Raw genomic sequence first — 24,975 nt, 5'->3', positions numbered from 1 at the left:
AGAGAGAATTCATTCATTTAATAAATATTTACCATGTCTAATAATGTACTGGGTATTGTTCTAGGTTCTGAGGTTATAGAGTAAACAAAAGAGATGAAAACAATATTTGATATACTGGTTCAGTATATTTCTGGTAAATCCCAGCTCGGTATTTTTGGAAGAAAAATCAATTCAAAAAAATTAATACTGGTGTTCAGTTCAGGATCCAACTGATTAAGTGTAGCTCATTAACATTTTTGGCTCTGCACAGTTTAAGTTTCTTTTAGTGGTATAGTCCTTGGGGACTCTTTAGTCTAAAATGCAACAACAAAAATGTTAACACATGAAAATCTGTTTTGGTTATGCAGCAAATCCCAAAACCCTAGAATTGTCCTGGACAGTTTTTTTGCTCCTGACATGCAATTCCCTTGGTTTTACTGATTCTACTTTCTAAATATTTTTCAAATCAGCCCCATCTTCTTCATCATGCCTATGGTTAGAGCTTCAGTTGAGGTGCTTAATTTTTGCTCGGACTATTGCAATAGCTTTTAAACTGGTCTGCCTGCCTCCTGTTTCCTTGCTTTCCAATCTTTCTGCCTTATAGTTTTCAAAAAACAGAGATCTAACCATATAGCACTACAGTTAGAAACTGTGAATGGTTCCCACTGCTCATAGGATATAGTTTAAAATCTTTATTGGTACATACAAGACAGTATAGCAAGCCCCAGTGGGAGAATCAGAAGACAGTCCCCTGGGATTCTGGAGCAAGGCCATGCCATCTGTAGTAGAGAAGCATACCCTTATTTAGTAACAGCCCCTGGCATTTTACTGAGCCCTGCTAAAGACAGAATGTTTACTCATGTGATAGCAAGTGATCATGCATATGGAACTGCCCATTATGAACCCGTTATGGGTTGGTTCTATCGAACCTGCTCAGTCATAAAGGCATTCACACCCACAGAGCCACAGCCATCACTATTATCTGGAGGCTAATGGAATGCCTCATCTACAGGGATGGAATCCTGCACAGCATATGACCAGGACCCATTTCACATAAAGGAGGTACAGCAATGGGCACAAGACCATGGCAGCCATTGTTGTATTACACACTGCACCGCTTAGAAGTAGCTAGCCTCACCAAATGCTGTAATGGCCTCCCAAAGGTGCAGCTGAAACACCAGCTCAGAGGCAATACTCTAAAAGGATGTGGTGTCATCCTTCAGGATGCAGTATATGCAGCATATGCATGAGATCGGAATCCGCCATATGGTGCTATGTCCCATGTTGGAAGAACACATGGCTAAAAAAATGGCGGGGGCGGGGGGCGCGGGTAGAAGATGCAGGAGCGGCTCTAGTTATCATCACTCCCAACGACTCATCAGGGTAATCTGTGCTTCCCACCCACACAATTCTGAGCTCTGTAAGATTGGAGGTCTTGATCTCCAAGAGAGCACATTCTTGCCAAAGGGCATTGCAATGGTCCTACTGAACTGTGTATGGGTCTCAGCTGCCACCAGGGCACCTTGGATTCTGTGCCCAAGGACCAATAAAATACCATTCTGGCAGAGGTAAAAGAAAGGGGCAGGGCTGCTTTTACATAGTGAAAGCAGGGAAGAATCCACATGAGACCTGGGTGACCCACACAGATGCTTTCTGGTGCTTCCTGGTGCTCCCTGACCCACTGTAACTGTGAACAGACACACACAGCAATCTCACTCTATGAAGGGCATGATTTCAGACCCCTCTTTCCAGGAAAGATGATTTGGGTCACACCGTTAGGTAAACCATCAAGACCTACTGAAGTGATAATCAAGAATGGATATTGTAGAACTCTTAGATACAGAGAATAAACTGATGGCTGACAGATGGGAGGGAGGCTCATCCTTCCTCCCAGCAACCCCCTGCTTTTTGTGTACTCCTGAGACATCACGCCAATACGCAAGCTCCTTTCTGCGTCCAAGCATGGGAAAATTTACACTATTCGCTCTTTCTAGAATGCACTTCCTCCCCCCTGTTTTGCCAGACTTTGGCCTGGCCCTAATTTCAGTATTTCTGTTTCTGCATGGCCAGTTCAAGGGGATCTGCCTGATTACAGAGCAAAGATCCAAGTTGGAGGGTTCCATGTGTTTATCACATAGAGCATGTGTCCCACAGAGTGTCTCTCTCCCGCTGGAGTGTGATAGAGTCCAGAGTATGTGCCCGACTGTAAGGACCAGGTCCGACTGAATGCTGCCACGAGGGCTAGAAAGGAGAGATCTGCTGAATTTTTAAGAAATCTCAGAAATCCAGATTTTTGTTGTGAGATTGCTGCATTTTAAATGTTATAAACTGATTCAAAATTAAAACAATCCAACAGGAGGGAATACAAAGCATACCCACTGACTGCCGTGGTTCACACCTGCCAGCTGCGCCCACTATTCTAAAGTGCTTCAATGGCCTCGACCATGACCCCCATGGAATGCACCCTGTGGGGCTGAATGCTGGAGGCTGTGCACATGGTGATGCCTCTAAGAGGCTGTGCTGCTTGCTCTTTTAAGAAACTAAATCATTACACTTTGAATTTTGTCTTCTCAGTTCATAGGGTATTTCATAACCCCATGCTACTGAGACTGTATTAACCTCACAAAGGAACTAACTATCTTGTTCAACAAACATTTACTGAGGCCCTAACATGGGCCAAGCTCTGTGCTAAGCAGGGAGATACAGATTTGAATAAGAGCCAGCCCTTATCCTCGAGAAAATCATAATTTATTTGGGAAGACAGAAATCTAAAAAGTATAATATTATATTACTTGAGAAGTAGGTTTTATTGAGATATTTCTTTGATACAATAAAGGCAAACACCTTGATTTCTCAAAGAATAACATCTTTTGAACAAATGAACAAAAATTTTAAGAAACAGCTTAAACCATAACCTGGCTATTTGAAAGATTTTAATGGATAAAGCTTTTCATTATAAAATTGTAGAAAGTAAACAAGGATTTGGAATATTTGAATAGTGAGCATTTAAAAATATATTAATAAACAATAAATGTCTAGTTCATTAAGTGTTATGCTTTAATAAACTCACTTCAAAATTGTACCACACTCGGATTTCTTCTTCTGAATAGTGGTATAAAACACAAATCAATTTGGGGTAAGAAAACAAAAAGCATAATTTTCTTAGCTGAACATCTGCGCTATCAAATTCCACTAATTATTAAGTCCTATTTCCAATTATGTAAATTTGTAAAGATACACAAATATAACACCAGCCAGTTCTAGGGAAACTTGGCCATAAATTCTGGGATTACTGAAGACCCACCTATACATTGTGAAGATACAACTGGCCACCCCATGGCCCCCATCCTTAACTTAGGCACATCTGCACTAACACAGTCTGAAGGGTGCTGTTTCTGTGCTGTAAGCTATGGCATGTGGCTAGAGGCCAGAAGGCCAGAATGAGAGTGAACTTGGCAATTGTTCCAATCTAAATACTTCTTCCCTTTTCCTCCCTACTCCGACACTGAGCCCACAATCGAATTGCAAATCAATTGCCTGGTACTGTTCAGGCAGATATGTGAATTTCACTTTCCTAATGTCCCTGACCAACACTTTAAAACACACAAATTGAAACTGCCTTGTGTCACTGAGTATTGGGAGAATCTTAACTACTGGATTAAAAGGCCAATCAATTGGTAAATTCCCAGGGGAAGCCTTAATGCCAGGGAATAGATTAACTGTTAAGTGATTTCAAGAACAAATGAAAAGTGCAAATCTTAGAGAAATGAGGTGGGAAAGGAGAATAAAATAAGTGGGAGATTAACAACTGAAAGAATATGGGCCATAGAAACTACAGTTTGTAAGCCTGTAACATAGTAGAAAGATGAAAGTCTTCTTTTTTTTCTAATTCCTTTTTTTCTAATCATATTTCCTTTTTCTTCACACATAAGACAATTTGGGTTGGTTTATTCTCTTCATCTACTTTCCTGTATAACATCGTGATAAATAATAATAAATAAATAATATTGTGATAAAATTACAAACTTGACCTCCTCTTTCCCCTACCCAAGTCTCTCCTAAGCAAAGGAAGGGTGCCTGGCAAGGATTTTGGGTTCAGGAACCCTGAGAAATGGGGAATGTTGGAGTACCCAGCTGGAGCATTCTAAATATCCTCAATTTGCCTTGTGTGAGGATAAACCAACTGTTGGATGATGCTTAATGATATGTTAATCCTTTGTAAAGTCAGGGGGAAGGGAAAATGTAAGCCATAGATGGAGTGTAACATTGTTAAAAACAGTAGAAGTGCAGGGGAAATAAAAAATACCAGAAACTTAGCAAAATATTGTTACTGATTGGTCATAAAATTCAGCTCAGGGCTTCCTGGCTCCAAAAGCAATATGGGGAGCACAAGGAGTTAATGATTCTGAAAGTAATAAATTTAATTGACATATAATCACAAAGCAAAATTCACCTAGAAATATTTATTCTCTATATTCCATTTTCATTTCCAGCATGAAAGATAGTTTGGATCCTAATATGAAATGATTTTTTATATATAACTTTTTAGCTTAAAAAAGGAGAAAAGTGGACAGTTTTTTGGCTCCCAATTACAATAGTGCCCATAATGCAATGTTGAATACTTGTTTCCTTTTAACTTGATAAAAATGTCAGAGAGACCTCTCCTGGACACTGTGCTTATGGTGACAGACCACAGTCCCAAGCCAACTGATCATCAACATTATTTTAAAAAGTAGACTCTTAGAGAAACAGACTCAAGAAGTTAAGATAGATAGAACCAGAAATTTTGTATTAAAAACAAAATAAAACAGAAACCAGCTTCTCTGGAGATTCCAAGGATTTCCAGGTATGAAAACCTTAGAATTAAGTCATTAAAAACATAAATAAACATCATCTCTAAACAACAGTCCATAAGTAAGTAAGTAAATAAATAAATAAATAAATAAAATTAGCTAATAAATCTTTTTAAAATGCTCACCCTTATCAGAGTTAAAGAAAAGCAAATCAAACAATGATTCAAAAACAATATAACTTGTTCACCTATTAAATGGAAAAATGTTTTGATTTGATAATACCTATGGTAATGAGTGTGTAGGTAAAGAAACAACCTCATTGGAAGAAGTAAATTTATCATTTTTAGAAGGTAATTAAGCAGTTACCTAGAAGATCAATTTTTTAAAATATACGTGCTCTTTAATTCAAAAATTATATTTCCAACAATTTATCTAGCAGATATATTTCAAAAGTGTGCCAAGATAATACAGGCAAGAATATTCACTATAACTTAATAGGAGCTAGGTTTATAAACTGAAGTACAACCAAAGGAATAATGTATAGCATTTAAAAAGAAAGATAGATACTATATATATTATAAAGGGGGGAGGAAGCAAAATGTTACTATCTAGTGCATTTCTTAGTCGAATGTTTCTATGTCAATCACTATTGTGTGAGTCAATTTATTTCAAATTATATCCTACCCACACTGCCAACCCACTTACTAGCAAAATGGGTTTGAGAAGGCCTATAATAAAAGGCTCATAGTAAGGTTGTTAAATAAAATAAGCAACTAAAATTCATGGAAAGGAAGGAAAAATTTAAAAGGCCAGGCAAATGTAGTGACTATGATCGAGCAGTAAGGACAGCCCCAAGTTTCCAAAGGAAAAGGCAAAAATGGAGACATGATGGGTGATGTCATCTCGTCCAGGAAAAGATTTCGTGCCTGCTTATCAAAGAGGATTTTTTAACCTGGTGCTGAATTCTAAGAGACGTGATTCAAGACTCTTTGAAAACACTTTGATTTGACCCTAAATCAGAATCACCCAGAGGACTTGTTAAAACACAGAGTACCGAGCCCACTCTTAGTGTTTTTGATTGAGTAGGTCTGGGGTTGCCTGAGAATGTGCATTTCTAGTAGGTTCCTATGCTGATGCTGCTGGTTTGGGACCACACTTTGGGACATTGGGATCTTAAATAAACCACTCATTCATTAACCTTTAAAGGTCAACGACTTCATGGGTCATTCTGTTTAAGACGTGGAGATACTCTTCACATAAGCATTTCAGTAATACACTGGGATATAACCCAGTAAAAGCATTTATGAAGCTACTAAGACCCAAATATGTCTTCCCTATGATCTAATCAAATAATAATGATGGAATTTGAAAACAGCCATAGCTATAAATGTACTGCACATGCCTTAGCCCTTCTTAATATAAATGCATTGCACATCAGCTGCGCCTGACAGGCCTGAGACAGGAGCTGATAATGCAAATTCGTGAAACACCGACCCGCATTAATGTTGGCCTCATTTTACCCACACAGGAGGCTGGTCTCCTGCCAACATCCAAAACGCATTACAATTCAATTCCAAAATCAAGACTCAATGACCTTTAGACAATCTGAACTCTTGTTTTTCTCAACTGACATGGGAAATAGAGCATTAACTGTACCAAGAATTAACATAGGACCTTTCTCCTGAATATATAAGAGTTCAAAATACTTTTCAGGTAAACAACCTTTTTTGTCTTCCCAGATCTCTGAGTGGTAAGCTACACCTTTGTCATAGCACCAGAATCCTATGTCTGAAACTACTGTCTCTAACCCCTACTTGAGTCACAGTTGTCAAAGTTAGGTGTTAACTGCACAGCTAAAGGGTGCCATCAATGCTCAAAGAATGACCACTTTACTCCTGATACTCCCAGGGGCCTTCCTGGAGGAGGTGACATAGACAGAGACATCGCAGATGAACAGGAATCAGCTTGAATGAAGACAAACAGGAATGGTGAAGGATCCTGTGCTAGGCTGCTAGTTGAATATCCAAAATCCTATCACTCCTTTGTTACAAATGGAAGTTCAATTTTATTTGGGTGGCATCTGGCCTGACTCAGAATACACTTCCCAGAACTCCCTAAAGCCCTAGTGAGCATGTGACACATCTCTGCTAAGAACATGTCGTCCAAGCAACAGTAGGGCTTCTAGGAAAGCCATAGGCTCACATTTGGCTTTTGATTTTCCTTCTTTGCCCGCCCCCCTTACCCTTCTTGCTGCCTGAAATATAGATGAGAAGCCCAGAGGTACGACTGTCATTTGTGCAAACACGAAGAGTGATAAGATGAAACAAGACTGGTCTCTCGGAGCTGTCGCATCTGCCCTAGACGGCCTCATCCAGTCTTATCGTTTAGAAAAATAAATTCCCATTTAGTTCAGGCCCTGGAGTGAGGATGCATCCAGATGTATGGGAACAGAAACCCACCTCATACGTGTAGACTGCACTATTTATGCATTACTATTTATTTGTTTTGTTTGTTTGCATTTCTGAGGAAGATCCCCAATCTTAGAGCAAATGCTAACATCTAAAAGCAAACTCTGAATCCTTCACTTTTATCAAAACATAAAACTAAGACTGTCCTGACATGTTTTAAAAATGCTGTTATAATTAAGTAGCAAACACTATTAACAACCATGTTACCAGAAAGTTTAAATATATTTAATCAAGAGCTAATAAGATAAGACTACAATGACCAATAACATTTGTAGTTTCCTCCAAAAAAAATTTACATAAATACATAATCCCAAGGCTTCTCATCCTCCAGAAAGAGAACTATGAAGTATCACACACAACACACACACACACGTGCACACACACATGCACACTCATGCACACACACAGCCTTTTGTTGTTTCCTTACACACCATCAGTAGTCTCAAGCATTGATGTTTCTCTTCATTTGCTACATAACAGACTAAGAACTACCGTCAGCAAGAAATCATGCAAAAGTTTTAAAATCTGTTTCTTTGTTACCTCAGTAATAAGGTATCAGGTAGGTACCCCTTAAGGGTAAACAGCAAGAAAAGCTCAGGCAGAGGACGATGCCACTGTGGCTGCCTGCTACAGAGACAGATCACTGAGTGTTCTTTCAGGTATAAAAGCATTAGGCAATTGTGCTGGAACTTCCCTACCAGCTCTACCAGGGCCCCCTTCAGCTGAGGGGAGCTGGGGAAAGCCTGGAGAATTGGATAGGCATGCTCCAATCCTGGCTCTTGCCCTAATCAGCTGTCCTCCTCAGCAAATCATACTGGCTCCTCCACCTATACTAGAAGGGCTTTGACCTGCATCAGTAATTATGAGACTGGGGGTGGGAGTGAGGGTGGTTGGTAGACCAATAAAATTCAACTTGAAAATGAAAAACTGTGGTCCAACAAAGTTTTGCCAATGTTGCATCCTTCTTTAAAAGGGCATACAAATAAAGCAACAACAAAAGCCAAAAGCCCAAAGTAGACATAATGTTCCCAGCCACTTTCCCCTTATTTGTGCTTTTAGGATAAAAGATTCAATTCTGCCTATTTTGGAAGTGTGGGACAATCCTCCAAGTCTTTCAATGTTCCTCTAATGATTTGATCATTTTTTTATTTACATATTTTTCCTCTATGTTTGAAAATTTTTTTCCACTTGATTCTTCGGTCCAGTAGTTCACCCCAATAGTCTTTGTATCCAATAGATTCTCGAGTTTATTTAGGACATGGATCCCTTCAGCCATCTACTGAAATCTATGGACCCTTTCACAAAATAATACTTTTAAATGCATAAAATCAAATCCGTAGGACTACAAAGAAAACCAATTATATTTAAATACCAATATCAAAATACTAAAATACACAAACTCGTGATATAACAATATATATTCTTCTTTATTACATTAAATATCAAGCTCTAGTGGTGATACTAATGATTATAATTTCAAGCAGCGATGAGCATAGATGATATTTCCAGATATCTGCAACAATTCTATTATATAAAAATATTTTTTATTCCTGTTGATGACAAAGTCAGAGTTATTACTAATATCCTGTGGTTTCATTAGAAGATAATGAAAATAAAAATGCACTTTTCCTTCCAAATTAAACATTATATTCTCCTATAATTTAGAAACAAAAAATTTCTATCCTATCCTAACATAACTACTTGGTTTTATTATAGCCCATTCCCTTTTTCCACTGTTCTGCATAACTGCACACATATGTGATATGTCATTCTGATACAGGCACGAATGTCAATAAAAAGAAAGTCTTCTTCTCACCCTGGTCCCTCAGTCATCCCATTACCCCCTGTCCAGAAGCAATCACTGTTAGCAATTTCTTGGGTATCTTTGCCACCTACTGAATGTTTTCATTTAAAAAGGCATTTTGTTAAAATTATAGAAAACTTTCTTTTGCAATGAAATTACTTTTTTAGCTTTTTTAAAAAAGAATGATTATCTTTCTCCTCCGTTCATTCTATTTGACCAGCACCCCTTATCTTCTGCTTATTATTTTCTGGTGGCTGGGTCACCTTATCATGGTTTCCATGGCTTACTCATTACTTTATTTACCCTCTGAGTTCAGGTCAAGCTATTGGGACACTCTCAACAGCAACAATTCCATGAACCTGGGGCAGGTCTAGCTGGCCAGCTGTCTGTCCCTTGCTGAGGTCCCCAAGAAAACCACTCAGCACCACCCCAGACTCCTCAGTAGCAAAATAAAGTGTTCTAATGAAAAGAAAGCATCCTCTCTCTAAAATCTCACTGGGAGCACTTTCAGGGCAGCCATAAGACAAAAAAACCACCACACACACACACACACTCTCATTCTCATTATCTCTCTCTCTCTCACTCTCTCTCTCTCTCACACACACACACACGGCCACCTTCTGCCACCCCATCATATCATAAAAGAAAATATTCCAAAATAGGAAAATTAGAACATTGTAATAAAAAGGGCAAATCTTCCCAAGAAAGGGCAGTTGGCATATCATAGTCATACAAATAATAAGAACATACAGAGAGAAAGGAGCAGATAAAAGAAAGTAAAAAACTAATGAGATAATAGAGGGCAATCTCCTTTCTTACTTGGCAGGCTGTCCAGTTCCAAGTTGAGAATGATTATAGAAGACCCATGTCAACACAAACTCTGGTACTTGCTCAAAAAGAGAAAAGCTGTTGTTTTTGTGCTTATTTTGTAATTACTCATCTTACTATAGTTCCTCAATTCTAGTTATTTTTTTTTTTTAATACATACAGTCTTCTGGGTTTTCTAAAAGTTATCATCAAGCCAAAGATGAAATTTTATTTTTTATTTTTCAATATTTATCCCTTTCTTTTCTTGTCTTATATTTTCTAGAACCTCCAAAAGTCTGTTAAAAAGTAGTAATTGCTGTCACTTCTGATTTTTGTGAAAAATCTTGAAAGCTTCTAGACAAAAGTAACAAGTTACTATAAAGGAAAAAGAATTAGACTGGAATAAGACTTCATCTGCATACTACTGAGAGTAAAGAACGGCATTCCCAGAGTTCTGTACCCATACGAAATAACATTCAACTTCAGAGCGAAAGGAAATATTGAAGGTAATTTAATAATAACGATAACAACAACAGTATCATTAATACTTACATAGCACTCTTATTCAGTGCCAGGTCTTATTCTAAGTATTTTACTTATGATAGTTTGTCTATAAAAGTGGCTGCCCTCCCTTTCCCTTCAAGGCATTCCTCCAACTTAAGGTGGAGTCTAGTCTCTCATCTTATAGAATCTGCTAAAGTGCCACTGTACCTGTTGTAAGCCAAGACACCGTGAAGAATGTCAGTTTTCTGCCTCTTAGAACCCTAAGTTCCCACATAAGGAATCCAGGCTGCAATGATGGAGAGGGAAGCTCCCTAGAAGAGAACTAAGACATGTGAGTGAAAAAGCCATTGTGGACATCCAGCCCAGCTGGACCTTCAGAAGACTTCAGCCCCTGCTCACTTCAGCCACACAAGAACCCCCTCACTTCAGCCACACAAGAACCCCCAACAAGAATTGCCCAGCTATGCCCAACTAACCCACAGAACCATGAGTGATAATAATAAATGATTGTACACTAGTATTTTGTGGTAGTTCATTATATAGCAGTAGATGAATGCTTATACTAACTCATTTAATCATCACAATATTCATATGAGGTAGCTATGATTAGTATCCCTATTTATAGATAAGGAGACGAGGATCAGAGAAGTTAACTTTCCCAGAGTTATACAGCTAGAAAAAAAATCCTTGATAAATGGAATGATTCGAAAAGAAATAAACCTCAAATGTAAAAAATATTAAGAAAGACTCTAATGCAAAAAAAGTTAATCACAGTAGACTTTAAGATAGAGGAAAAGGCAAAAGAGGGGAAAAAAAAAAACCAGTCATGAGAAGTGTATCTTGCAAATATATTATGAAATCTAAATGGCTAATAATACCATGACTGAGAATATGTAAATTAAACATTAAAGATTTCTGAAATAAGAGACAAACTGCAAGGGAATAATAATATTCAAGAATGAAAGAACACCTAGGAACTGGAAAAAAGCAAGGCTGGAGGCAGGAGGGGAAAAAGAAATAAAAGCATTCTCAAGTTCTTGGCATGAATTTCTACAAGATATAAATTAAGAAAACTGACTCAACACAGAAAATTGAATAAATCAATTACTATAGGAGTGGGAAAGTGGTTAAATTGCTACCATTAAAAAAAAAAGGAGCAGAAACAGATGATTTTACAGTGAATTCCATAAACTTATAAAGAATAAAAATATGTTATTTAAATTATTCAAGACTATAGAAATATAGAGAAAGCCCCTAAATCTATTTAATAAAAATAGTTTAGCTTTAAAACAAAAACTGATAAAGGTAGTACAATAAAACTACAGAGCAATCCCACTTAGAAATATCTGCAAAAAATCTAAATAAAATATCAGCAAGTAAAATTCAAAAGTAGATGAAATGAATATTGCCAATGATGGAGTGGAGCTCACTCCAGAAAGGCAGTCTCCACACCAGCAAACCCATTAACATCCTTCATGATAGCAACAAATGCGTGGAAGAAAAGTGGTTGGTTACATCAGTGGGCTCTAAAAAAGCATTTGGTAAAATTCTACTGTCATTTTAAATAAAACTCCAAGTAAAATAAAGCAGAAAGAAACCTCTCGAATGTGAAAATATCTATTTTTTGAAAATCAATTGCAAACATCATTCCAAACAATCAAATGCCAGGAATAAGATGGGATGCCTGCTATTATTGTTATAATTCAACAATGAATTTAAGAAAAAAAAAATAGTTAATAAAAATAGAGAAAATGAAGACCTAAAATTTTCCCTTTTCAAGGCTAATATTATGTTTATATATCTAGAAATTCTAACTCCAGTTTAAAATTAAAATCAAATCGGGTGGCTGGAAAAGTTTAGAGCTTTTCTCTACATTTGCAATGAAAAATTAAAAAAAAATAATAGCATTATAATAGCATCAAAAAGAAAAAGAAAAAAATAAATAAATTTGAATTTTTTACTACATTTAATAGATAAGAATTAGAATCCCAAATTTTTAAAGTGGATACACTAAATCTTTAGATAAGATTAAATGTCCAAAAATTGGCAAGAAATTTTTGAAAAAGAATAAGTGGCCATTCCCACTAAATCCATTAGAATCGAAACATGGCATGGAACTAAATAACAGAACAGACTGAAGAGGCTCTCCAGGTCAAGACCAGATGAGGAAATCCAGCCCAGAAATATAAAGATGGGAAAAATCTAAACTGCCACGTTACAGACTGATGGATAACACTTAGCCCCTGGAGGATGTGGGATGGTACTTGGAGATGAGCTAGGAAAAAGATTCCTGCAGGGTAGCAACCTGGCTCTGAAATCACCCAAATCTGGATTGGTATGAAAAGTTCCTTAACATTTCAGCACCTCAGTTTCTCACCAGTGAAATGGGGATAATATCTATCACAAGGTTGTGGTGAGGATTCAACTCAATTAATGAAAAGCCCCTCGGATAAGCCCTGACACAAAGGAGGTACTCAATAAATTGCCATGAGTTGAGTTTAGGTAGTACTGGTAATGCTCTAAAATTTGACAAGTTTTACCTCATTTTTTGCTCCCAAAATCTCCTCCCCTTTCAGCCATTAAAAATTAAAACTATTTTCATTCCTTTCTCCAAATTCATTCAGAGGCATGATGATTGGAGTATTATTCCTAAAAGGTTAAAGAGCAGGGGTTTGGGGCAGTCAGGCTGTCAGATTCCTGAGCTTTACACCCCTCTATTGTAGAGCTGGACAGTTACTGGACTACTTATATGTCTTTGCTTTCTCAGCTGAGGTTCACGGAGTGCTTTAAATGAGTTTAGGACTATAAAATGCCAAGTAGGTGCTTCACACAGAGCAAGCATTCAGGAAATGGTTTTTGCCTCCTCCATTTACTGGAAGAATAGCATATGTAGTTGTCACATCAATTGCCCTCAGATCCTCAATCAACAAGTAAAGGAACCCCAGCAGTGAAGGTAGACTGGGCTCAGAGACTACAGGTAGGTTCTCCATCACTCTGCCTCTGGCCAGAGTGACCACAGAGTGGCCTTGCTTGATTTTCTTGGGTCTTTCTCTCCTTGAAACCAGAAAAATACAGTATTTTTTTAGGAGAGGGCATGAATGTACACATGTTCACAAACACTTCTGGATCAATCAAAAACAGGCTGGGGGTGGGAAACTGCTTCAGCACAAAACTATGAATTTCCCAGAACACACCCTCGTGGTTACCTGATTCTGATTCTGTGGGAGCTATTTTACAACTCTGTAAATTGGGGATAACCGATAGCAATGCAAAATCATTTTTGTCCACAGACAGACATGTAAATCCTATCCTGCCGTGTGGGGGAGGTTCTATCGATTTCCGTTCCCACTATGGAAGCTAAGTTTGCCTCCATTTACACATTCCTCTCAGTATTCCTGATCTGTACGTGCATTCTCCTGTAGAGTGCTAGGGACATCACAGCAATTTCCTCATTAATGAGTTAAATAAAATCTGCCATAGGTTCATTCTATATGTATGAGAGTCATGACTTTACCTTGCTTTAAAAATTATCTTTTATGGGTATTTATTAAGTAATTACTGTATGCCTAATGCTGTACCAGGTACTAAATAGGTTAGTCCCTGAGCTTAAGGCTTTTACCTCCAGAGCGAACCATCTAAAGTAACTGCTCAAATTTCTCGAGTTTAAGCACATTGACTAGTATTCAGTTCTTTCCACTGACACCTCTTTTGTTTTTAAGCTAAATTCCTATGTCACCAGACCAAGAGAGAAAAAAAATACATCTAAACTAAATGATATGTTATTCTATGAACACAAACTCTGAGTAAAAGCCAGCAGTAGCAAACAGAAAATTAGTATGTTTTTTTCTTAAATTCTTTTTTAAAGTTTCCAAGTTTCTTACAGACTTTAAAGAGTAGGCAAAAAAAATATCACTCTCCCACTGATATAGGTGAATAGAATCATTCTCATTTTGCCAATTGATAAACTGAGCCATAGAGAAGACAATATCTTAATGCCTAGAATAAAAAGAGACATTTAAAACTCTAAGTCTCCTGATTTCCAGCTTAAAAGTATTTTAATATAAACATGTACTAACATAACTAGTTTTTTTTACTGCAATTTATTTTCTTCGATTTTCACTTGAAATATTCTGAAATTTCACTTTCGAGTAACATCTTCAGTATTTGAAATGTAGATGTGATTTTGTAGATCATATAGCTCTGAAATGTCCATCATCCCTGTAGTGAGCCATATTGAATAGTCTGAGTCACAGACTAGGAACCAAGTGATGCCATACTTGCTACTGCTCATTTATAATCCTAGACCAGCTGTCTAAAATGATGGAAGTTAAACATACTTTAAGAGAAAACACTACAGACTATAAACTGGAAAATATGGATCTTGCCCAAGTTCCCTAAATCCCAGGCCCATTTCCCAGAAGATGGGTATTAACCATTTCTAGTGCATCCTTAAATATCTTAATGGTATACAAAATTCATATTTACCTATGATTTTAAATTCATTTAAAAACTACATCTCTATGTAGCATTTTAAAAGAATGAGAGAGTAATATAGAAAACTTTAAGATTTATTAATTGAATAAAGCAAGAAATTAAGAAAGAGTTTTTATTAATCACACACACACAAAAAAAAACACGGCACGGAAATAAATAACAGAACAGACTGAGGAACCTAGAAATGAACCCCAGTATCATTTCTGGAGTAAACCTCACTTGATCATTGACAATATTCATAGACCAGAAGCTTCTCGATGTCAAAGTGAGTATTGTGATCCGTTGTGGAGAGAACAGCTTATTGATAAATGTCATATTCACAACTGACTATGCATATAGAAAAAAAATAGGTGGGGCTCTGATCCTCCCCATCCTATTCCAAAGTCATTATAGAGAGTGAGCTAGCATTATGCCATCTCAGGTAGGGAAGTGCATGGTGTACTAAGCAAGGAAAGTAAGATTCAGAGGATGTGTTACAAGGATTCCTCTATTTTTGGAATGTCTTGTGCACCATTTAAAATTGTGGATCCTAAGCACATGACTAACACTGCTTTGGAGGATGCCTTTTTGTACAAAACAAAAGTACATACATTTGTAGATGGTTACACGAATGTGGTAAGAAACGTAGAGCTACATAAACTAGGTTGCTGAACACTGGTGGACAGTAGAGAAAGGCAGTCATGGGTGTGAAGGAAGGGAAGGAATTTTAAAAAGTACCCACAATAAATGCAGATTGTATAGCATGATCTAATCTGTGGTGAGTTATTTAAACATACACATACACACATCAGTGTGTGTGTGGAGAGAGACAGAGAGAAACAGAGAGACAGAGAGACCGAGAGAGAAAGAGATAAAAGGATGGCCATCAAAATATCATTTATGGTTATCACAGGTGCATGAATTTCAAATTATTGTACTTGATATAACCAGGATAAAGATGTTTTGTTATCAAAAAAGGGTTCAAAATTATGAAGTACAAATGTATGGATGTACTTTTACAATACATGTTCAATGAATGCCAAGTCAGAGGGTCTTCATATTCTTTTTTGTGAAGTGTAAATAAGGTGGAGAATGAAACCCATAACACTTGCCTGACACATAGACTAATGATCACTACTATTATTATTCTAGAAGTTTAGAGGTCACCTGTTGACAACTGTTTGTCTAAAAGGATAACCTTGGGACCTAGTGTAAAGGGAAGTTCACAGAATCACTAATGGCTCTAAAGCCACTTTTACGCAGAGGAAAAACAGTATTGGCTGATTTCCTCAATACAGTTACAGTAAGAAGAGATGACATCATTTTGAATTGAGTTGAAGCAAAAACATTTGCTTCTGACTTTCCAAACAGAAGGTCTCTGGTACTCTTGTCATCTTGATAAAAACGTTGACAGTGTAAGCTAATTACCATACTTTTTTTTTTTTTTTCAGGTAGACTGTCAAGCCACCCGATCTGTAAGTGGGCTTTGTGTGATATCTCCCTACTACCAGCATCAGGTCTGGAGAAGCCTTTCCAGTCTCACAGGGTGCCTTGGTATTCAAACCCCACCACAAAGGAAAGCAAATCACCCTGTTACTGCTGAATCTTTAGCGGCCGGCTAAAGATTCTTCAAAGCCACAAGAGCTAATAGATGGTAATAGATTCCAGGAGAATTTAGAAATCCCTGTGGTTAAAATACTTTTTAAAATGTATCCAGTCTTTCTAGCTGGGGAAAGCTAATCTCATCTTCTCTCACGGTACAGTGCAACCCAGATCCCTTAATCTTCCTCAGATTTGTGCATAATACCGTCTGAGTTGAAGTAGTGCTGTATCCAAAAAAGCAGCTCCCTAACACACCTCTGGGTCTGCAGCCTGCCAGCTGCCCGCACAGTGAGAGCAGGACCATGCTCACAAGGTTCACCTCCTTCCTGGTGAGGCTGCCCTGCCGACCCTCTCTCCTCTAGGCCCAGTAACTCCGTGGGCCTTAATTCTTGATAATCTGGTTATTTAGCACCTTCTAATATCCTGACAGAGCCAAGATGAGGCTATTTATTTTTAAAATGTATGTTTCTGTAGTTGTGAGGAAGAGATACACTTATCTTTACACAGTAAAGACTTCTGAATTCATCTGCTCACCATAATCATTTATGTCCAGACTGACTTCATTAGCCTTGCTGCTGAAAATGCTACAAAAACAAGAATGGGTTTTAAATGGAAACTCTTCAAGCTAAATCAGCCCTCAAAATATCTCTTTACAAGTAACACTGAAAGGCTGTAGACGCATAATGTATTCAGAACTCTGATTATAATTACCATGAAAAAGGGCTTTTATAGTTATCACTGAATCATCCTAACTTTGGAAGTAAGAAAGGACTTATGTCCTTTACCTGAATTAGGTAAGTATATCGAAAGAACACAGACCATACACTTTTTATCATGCACCTGAGCCACTGTGCAAGGATTATTCTTTCTAGTGGGGCCCTCCATGAAGCAATATCCTTTCATTTGACAGAGAATTTTCCTTGGGGATCAAATTTGGACCTAAAGGATGTCAAAAGAATAAGTATTCACTACCTTTGTATAGCTGCAAAAAAAAAAAAGACATAACACCTCTGTATGGCAGCATCTTGCTTATATAAATGGGGGTAATACTCACTACTGTGCAATCACAGCTTCCCTTTTCCTCATGAGGATTGAAAATCACCACATCAATTACCTAGGAGTTGAGAAAAAAGCTGAGACATGCTGAACAGTCAGAAATTCCTCCCTCCTCTTATTTTCAGTCCAAATGACCTTCTGGAAATTGTTTTCTACAACCACATAGATTATGCCTTTACATCCACACTTATACACCCGCACACTATGCTCTGACTGTCCTAGAGTGAGCTATTCGTAGCTAAGTTCTAACCTGTCCGACATCACACCCTCTGCTATGGACTAAATTGTGCCCCCCAGAAATTCATATCTTGAAACCCCAACCCCTAAGTGATGGTGTTTGGAGATGGGGCCTTTGGGAGGAAATTGGATTTAGACGAGGTCATGAGGGTGGGGCTCTCTGATGGGATTAGTGTCCTTATAAGGAGAGACATTACAGAGCTTGTTCTCTACTCTCTCCCATGTGAGGACACAGCAAGAAGGTTGCCACCTTCAAGCCAGGAAGAGAGCCCTCACCAGGAACCAAATCAGCCGGCATCTTGATCTTAGACTTCTCAGCCTCAAGAACTTTGAGAAATTTCTGCTGTTTAAGTCACCCAGTCAATGGTGTTTTCTCATGATAGTGCTGACTAAAACATCGTCCTTCTATGACTTCCCTCTGCTCAGTTCCTTGACTCCAGTCAGTGAAACCATTTGCCCTGTTGAAGGCAAATTCCTTGTTCCTACTTACCCACAAACAAGTCAGGGTATTTATAACCACATTTCCTTCTATTCAATATACCTCCCTCTTTCTCCCACTGAAAGCATAGTGTGTCATGGGGAGAGAACACAAGGCCACATGTGGCTGATCACACACTCCTGAGTGGCCTCTGAAAGTCATTTCTGTGAAACTAGGATCAAATATTTGCCCTTATAAGAATAAAATCAAATAATGTACCTGGAAACATTTTATAAGTAGTGAAGGGCCATATAAATGTAAATGTAATCATGCTATCTTAGCTCCTTGTGTAGAATCTGACCTCAATGCAGAGAGCCAATAATAGCTCCAGTAGTAAAGTAAGTTAAAAAAATAAAACCATACAAAGATTCATAGTAGTCCATGCCATCCCCTAAGTCAAGTTACTTCAGGGCAAGAAGTTTTTTCCACAATTAGAAAAAATTAAAGGTTCCAAATAAGAGAAAGCTCAAAGACAGTTTTGAGAACTTTCTATACCAGACGACAGATATTAATTCAATGACGTTGAGGAAGAGATTCCCCCACTAAACTGTGAGATTCTCAAGGGTCAAGTTTTACTCACATTTAAAACTCCACAGTCCAATTTAGTGTCTGGCAAGAAAGAATCAATCAACTAATCAATAAACAAATATGGTGCCACACTCAAGAGAATGCTGGGAAGTGTTTTTTCCTGTTGACAACGGGTTACGGCTGACAATGGGTTACTATTGACCACCTCAAGGATTCTTCTTGGTAAATACATAGCAGTATAACACAGTGGAAAGCTTTGGCTTTGAAATCAGATGTACCTGTACAATGACACTGATTCTACCACTCACCTTGGGCATGTGTCTCAATTTTTTCTTCTGTACTATGGGGATACTAATGCTCACCGTACAGTTTTGTTGTGAATGTTAGAAGAAATACACATAAAGCACTCGGAGCATTGTCCAATACAGTATATGTGCTCAATAAACAAAAGTTGTGATTATTGATGAATATCTCCAGAGAGGAATCTATGTATAAATCGACTTATATCTACTACATCATGTCACAACCTTTTCCTCTTTTATAGACCACATCTAGCAATACTTCCATTCAATTAGTATCTATACTGCTCTGTGACTTAATGGATTGTAATATTTTGTGCTAGACATCAACAATCCATAGTACTTAGAAGACAGAATTGGCTTTTATAAGACCTTCAATCTTGAGATTTAAAACATAAGCTAGGTTATGTACCCTGATATCCTGGGCCAAGCAATAGAGAGGCTGAGGGGGTGGGCACTGCTACAACAATTCCAAGTAGTGATGTCCCAAGAAATTTTCCAGAAAGTCAAAAAAGTAGGCTATCTCTAAGTAGGGCAGAGGACCACTAAGCGAGGTGAAATGAATGAGCCAATGTGAAAATCTGCCCTAAAATGGAACCACAGGATGTGCTGGATGAGTGGAAGATAGGAACAGAGGACATGCTAGGCCTCCCTAAATTTCCTTCACAGCTACATATGTGTGTGCGTCTCCCAAGGGACAAGGGTATCCCCCCTCTCTTTCCAAAGAATGGACAAGCAATTATTCATACTAGAGATTAAGTAAGAAGATGCTAAGAGTAAGAAGTCAGAAGGCCAGACTAAGCAGTGGAGCTGCAAGACTAAAGGTTTTCAAAATTGGCCATAGTTTCTTTCAGATCCTTAATATAGAATGTTTTAAAAATTACTCAGGGTCCAAAATATGAGTGAACTATCTGAATAGACTATCTTCTGACAAGGAATTCAAAGCAAAATAATTATAATCAATTTCATTTAATTAACCAGCAGCATACAATGCTTTCCAGAGTGTTTACACATATATAATTCTATTTGAGAAAGTGCTAGGAGATTAAATGCTAAGTGGTCAAGAGCCAGGGATAGATGGGAATCCAGTAGCATTATCCCAAGAGAGCGAGCCGCCATGCTAGCCACACAAATGCACCCATGCTGCCCTGGAACGCATCTTCTCCACCACAGCATCAGGGAGAGGGCTTGGGGCTCCTGTCCGAACAGGACATAGGCAGTCAGGAGCAGGGGGAGGGACTAATTGGAAATATGAAGCTGGTCCACCTCCACTCAAGGCCTGTCTCAGGGAGAGATCAACTTTGCATTGAACAAAGGATTTTACAGACCAAAAATAAAGATACCAAACCAAAGCCCCATTGCAGTGACAGGTCAAAATCTTTAATCCAGGTGACCTTCCTTGCTGTTCAAATGCAGCCATTGTGATGAAAATATGCTGGGATTCAGTTTGTAAACCAAGAAGCAGACACATACAGATGTTCCCTGAGGCTGTTCATTAATGCATGGGGCCATTTTGGCTTCTCTAGTTCTAATTTGTATATTTCTTTAATTTGGTTCTCATCCTCTAAATGCCGAATTTGGTCATTCTCCCTGAAGCTAGCTTCATGCCTAGTTGAGACTATAACATTTTTATGTCTTAAGATTTTAACTTCCTCGGGTATCTTGATTTCAGTAAACCCAGGAAAACATTAGCAAATCAATTCACAGAAACAGAGTACCCACCCCATCCCCCACCCTGTATAACAAGCCTGGTCTCTCTCAATTATACACCAGTGTTTCTGCCACAAAAGAGCTTCCTAGGAGGTTAGGGAGATTGTTTTCAGAATGGAAGTTAAAAAAAGTGGTCGATCAAATGTCACGAAGCAATACAATTTCATAAGTCTTTAAAAGCTAAGGCTTAGGGTATTTTTTTACCTCCTGGCCACTCTCCCCTCTGCCTAAAATCATGGCATAATTGACCTTTAAATCCTTTACTGTAACTTGATCTGACAATGCCCACTATACAGCTTTAACAAAGTGTGCAGTACACTACTAACCGATTCTGTTGGACAAGGAACTTTCTAGAACTTTCCCAATCCTTCCAGGAAAGATAAGAGACAATGTGCTTAGCATTAAGAAAGGTTAAGTGCATCAGGTTGTTGCAAATTTTTAATCTTCCTTTTAATGTAAGCCATAGTATCATTAACTTGAATGTTACTGAAAACAGGTTTAGTTGAGTAGCTCATAAAACAACAACATAAAGGAGAAAAAGCATTTGACTTCAGTGAAGCCAAGAATATGTGAAGGACAGATTTCAAATGTAGCTAATCATCTCATAAAAAGAAACCCAAGCATTCAGGCAAGAATTACATGACTCTCCCTCCCTCCTCTCTCCCATCACACCCCTGATTCCTCCCCATCCCCTCACCCCTGCTGTTGAGCTATGAAAATTCCATGGGCATTAAACAATTATCAGATATGTTCTCACGACACATCAGTTTTGTGTGAGGACTTCCTTATGTGTGGCTTTCCTTAACTCAGGAAGATGAAGCCCAGTACTTCTCAACTTTCTCTTAACTACCCCCAGTTACAGAGTAGAGCAAATGCCTATGCAAAGGAGATTGAGATTCAGCCCAAAGTAGAAAACAGAAAATTCCCTGATGCCTCATGCTTTTTTTTAAGTCAATGGCATTCTACTCCATAATATACTCATCTGTTTTCAGATAAAGCAATATGTTTTCTGAATTCATGCAGAATGAAAGCTTCAGGAAGCTGCAGCAGGTTAATCCTCTGTGTATTGTGGCACACTGTGAGCATCGATTTACAGTATCCTCAATTTCCATAGAAAGTCACTTAAACCTTTTATCTCTTTTGTTTTAGTAGATCAGCTTTAGAAAAAAAATAAGGTGCGAGAAAGGTAGTTCAACATATGTAATTATTTTAATAAAGTGGAAGTCATTATTTAGGAACATTTAGGAGAGAAAGAATTTCAGTCTTACTCTTTTCCCTGTTTTCCAGTCCATCCTCCATCCGAACTGTAGTGGAATGCAGCAGCTAGAAATTTTGCTACTTTCCCATTGCCTTTTGGGGGTCCAAGTAGGAAGCTTATCTAAATGGTTTAGGGAGGTTAATTCCCCTCAACACCTGCGAACACCCAACCGAGACCTAGATGAAATTCCTATATCTTTAGCTTGAAAGATTGGTTCAGGCTAAAGGGCATATTAATCTTTTCAAACCAAAGCCAGAGAACTTCCCAGCACTTTTGCCCCAAAGCTCTTTCCCTTATATTGTTTATACGTAGTTTATATAGTTTATATATAGGTTTATATACAGTTTATATATAATATATATATAAAGAAGTCAGTGGCCATCTAACTTCTAACATGTGAAGAAGGCCTAAGAATTAAGCCAATTTATATAAAAGAGGAGCTGAAAGAAAATCTAGAGGAAGAATGACACAGAAACTTGTGGAAGGTCAGAGAGACTGACATTTGTAAAGGGAGAGAGTAAAACACGAAGAGTTAGAACAGAATCCTGATGACACCCCTTTAATCCCTAGATTCCACCGTACCTGAAACCAGAGTACCCCTCTGACCTCCCACTTACATAAAAGGAAAAGAATCCTATTTTGGCATAAAGTATTTTCAGTTAGGTTCAGTCATTTATAACTGAATACCTTCTAAAATAAAAATATGAATATGTGATTCTCCTTCAATGCTCCCTATCAAATATTTAGAGGGAATCCAAAATCCGTAGTATAGCATCAAGGTCATCTGCAATCCAGACCCTACTTTCCAGGGGTCAGTGGTGACTAGTGAATGAGCATTGGTTTGGTGTACTACATGCAAAGAAAATTCAGAAGATGCTCCAAGTCTTGAAAAAAAAAAAGATGTCTTCCCATTTCCTCAATTTATTTCATTGTTTACAGTACTTAAGGCTCTCTCTACAGTCTCTCATTTACCCACTATTCCCTGTTCCCTTTCCAGGGAGTGTCTCATCCTCATTATCTGCCCAGTGAATGTTCATCCTTCTATCTCAGCCGATGCAGGTTCCCTCTTGAGAATTCTTCCTTGGTCTATTCCCACTGAGTTGCTCACTTCTTCCCGACTTCCTTAATGCTGCTCTCAGGGCATACAGTGCTGTTGCCACCATCTGCAGGCCTGTGTCCACACCCGACCAGGAAGTCCTCCATCCTGTGACCTGTCCTATTCATCTTTGCATCACCAGCATCTAACATAGTACCTCCCATTCACACAGTAAATCGTATGTGAATATTTATTAAATAAATGATAGAATGAATCAGTGAAAGTAACCTATACGGTCAGTGCTACTCGAATAAAGGGCAAGATGAGAAAGAGAATAGGATTAGATTCCAGTTTGCTTCCTTCCACCTGCAACCAAACCAATGACTGCTATGACTCCAAATGATTTGGTCTGAGACAGAAGCATGAGGAGGATTCAATTCACAGGACCAGAAGTATTAAAACATTTTCTTCCCTCTCCTGCTAGCCACACTCAATCCTAATATCTGTCCTGGATTCTACTCATTTCGAAAAACCATTTTGTTCAGATGCTAACCTGGAAACTGAGAATTAATACAAAACTACAGAACCTCAAACTAAAAGAGGAGTTGGCTTTCTGGAAAGAGCATGTCAGTGTTGCTAGAGGGACGTGTCACTGTCACGCTGGGTGCACTGAGATCTTCCCATTTAGTCCTGTCGATTACCACTGCAGTCCCTAGCCTTTCCAGGAAATACACAGTCCTGTAGTTATGATGGGGGTGGGACAAAGTGCTATGTTTTCATAACTAGGGAGCAGGAAGGCTGGTGGATCAGCCTTCGTTTTTGTGACTACATGCAAAGGTGATTGGAAGAAACTCCAAATCTTCATAAACATATCTTCCAATGTTCTCAATTTATTTCATTGTTTATACTCAACAGGTAGCCAGCATGGCTGCAATTAGCCATACAGAGCGGGGGCATTGCATTTGGTCTACCAGAACCTCCCATTCAGTGCTGACTACAGTGCACCCTACATCCATTCTCTCCTTTTTCAGAAATTCCATTAGCCTTCAGATTTGTTCTAAAATGCCTATTTTCTGAGTCATTGCTCTTTGCTAAACGAGAAGGCATGGTCCTTCACTGCCAGTGTCATCCTGCACTAACTGCCTCCTTGTTTTCGGCAGTGAGAAAATGTGGTAAGCAAGCCCCGCAGTTTCTACCTAGAAAGGAGGTATTCAGATGCCCACTCTGAATGTGATAATAAAGGACCTCTTTCTGCCCTACAAGGCTACATGCTGCAATCAGGCTTCTCTGGGAGAAAACGGTTTCTAGCAGCTGAAGGCAAGAGGATGAAATAAGAGAGAAGCAGAAAATCAGAACCTACCATGTCAATAAGAATTATTAAAATTTAAAATACACGATATATGAAAAATCTGAAAACCATTTTACAAAGAGGGGCAAATTCCTAGGCAGCTATAATAGAAACAAAAATACTCTAAATCTAAGTGCAATCGGAAACGAAACCTATTACCCTGCCATTACTGTTCTGAAGATTCTCCTTTCCTTATAATTATAACTAAGTTCAGGTTAGTCTTCATTCTTCAAGAAGGGGTAACTTCCCTCATATGCTATTTATCTTTTTACAGAAGATTCAAAAAGTTAAAATATATGGCTTAGGTTTTAAGGACATTTTCATTTTGGAAAACATAGGCAATTATAATGGTTAATTACAGGTTTGGGGGGAAATTCTTGGTCTTTTGCCAAGATGTACTCATCCAGTTACACCCGGGAAATAGTGGCGTGGGGAGTAGTAATGATGTTCTAGAACTAGGTGCTGCCTTAAATGTCCAGCTCCTGGAAAGAGAGCACCCGCCTCACCCCAGTCTCCAAAGCAAATAGTTCTCGTGCTCTCTCGCGTGCTCTCGCTCGCTCTCTCGCTCGCTCTCTCTCTCTCTCGCTCTCTCTCT

At 38.3% G+C, this 24,975-nt stretch overlaps 1 protein-coding gene across 6 annotated transcripts in view; it reads right to left on the bottom strand.

The window, feature by feature from the left end:
* LYPD6 (LY6/PLAUR domain containing 6) overlaps nucleotides 1–24,975 on the bottom strand; it is a 128,011-nt gene that overhangs the window by 58,935 nt on the left and 44,101 nt on the right. For 2 of the 6 annotated variants that reach the window (XR_005651231.1, XM_039855242.1), the window contains exon 2: nucleotides 17,485–17,544. The exons of the other annotated variants lie outside the window; for them this stretch is intronic. The gene's annotated coding sequence lies outside the window, so the exon portion shown is untranslated. The remainder of the gene's footprint in view (nucleotides 1–17,484; nucleotides 17,545–24,975) is intronic. 6 annotated transcript variants of the gene reach the window in all.

The sequence above is a fragment of the Pteropus medius genome, unplaced genomic scaffold, assembly GCF_902729225.1.
Source record: "Pteropus medius unplaced genomic scaffold, Ma_sr-lr_union100, whole genome shotgun sequence".
Taxonomy (NCBI): domain Eukaryota; kingdom Metazoa; phylum Chordata; class Mammalia; order Chiroptera; family Pteropodidae; genus Pteropus; species Pteropus medius.
The sequence above is the reverse complement of the archived record's forward strand: the minus strand, read 5'-3'. Positions and strand labels throughout refer to the sequence as shown.